This window comes from Olea europaea, chromosome 9 (genome assembly GCF_002742605.1).
Source record: "Olea europaea var. sylvestris chromosome 9, O_europaea_v1, whole genome shotgun sequence".
In the NCBI taxonomy this organism is placed as follows: domain Eukaryota; kingdom Viridiplantae; phylum Streptophyta; class Magnoliopsida; order Lamiales; family Oleaceae; genus Olea; species Olea europaea.
The window spans coordinates 2,718,509-2,719,833 of NC_036245.1; positions in this window are offsets into that span (position 1 = coordinate 2,718,509).

The following is a 1,325-nucleotide window of genomic DNA, read 5'->3' on the forward strand; positions in this document are numbered from 1 at the left end:
TACTCAGATAGTTATCCATGTGGAATCTCTCGGCGGGTCTCCAATGTTTTGTTCTATAACAAAACATCCACATGTTCATTTAAGTGTCACTACACTTTAGCTTGTAAGATTAGCTATTTACTTCACAAGTAAGAAATGCCACATGTGATGGTCTATCCGTAATAACGATATCCGTATCTCATTATTACTTACGACCACGGATGATTTAAGATTCAATCAAATGTAATTTGTATCTCACAATCACAACTCGTTGTGATTAACAAATTACAAAGATTTGAATCTACAGACTCTATTATTTATTTAATTGTCTATTAATTAAATAATATATCTACCATTAAATTGCATTAATTATATATCAAAAGTATTTATGTCCAAAGTTGATTGGACCTAGAGCATAATACTTACAATCATATCTGCTAAATAGAAAATCGAAATTAATACAAGGCAGAGGATAGAATAAATAATCAGATTGAAAAAGAACTTTACATAAAATAATAAATTTAGATGCACAAAAAGATTCAATTTTCTTATTATTAACAAAGAGGAAACAAATTGTTCAATCAGCAAATAACATAAAATGGAAGAGGTTGCAAGTGGCAATGGTCTTCCACTTAGAGAAAGTAAAAAATAGAAGTGCATTAAAATTGTCCATGTTCTTCAACATTCTTGTTTTCATTGATCAATTGATCACTTGATCATCCAATTTTTGGGTCCTGCAATAGTGATAATTAGCAACTAGAAAATAAGTCTAAGCATTAAAAGATATGTGACATGAAGCAATGTACTATTAGTAAGTTATGACAAAAATTCAGATCCAATAGCTTACACTAAAGTTGCAAAAATTAAACCACAGGGAATTTCATCATTTGGACCCACAGGATCTAGAAAACAATAATCATATCATTAATAATGAATATGATAAATCCTACTAAATGATATGTTAAAATGAAAAATACCTTTCAAGTAATTTTGGACAATTTCGTTTATCGTGTGATTGGCCACGAAGTCCACGTCCATGACAAACTCTCTCTTTATTCACTGCTTTCTCTTTTGATTTTTTATTCTTTTTCTACACCCCTTTGCTCTTACTTGTGGTGGTTGATTGATGCTTAAGTGCTCTTCCATGCTTGTTTGTCCCATGAATACGTGTTCAATACCATTACCGATGTTAAGGTCCTTTATTTTATTGTGAAGATCCTCTAGCCCATTGATTAAGAGATTAGCTCCTTCCTCAGTGAGAGGTGCATCATCAACCACAATAGAAGATAATTGACATAGTTTAGATTGCCTTAACATCAATGATTGATTTGGATTGTCATCTATTT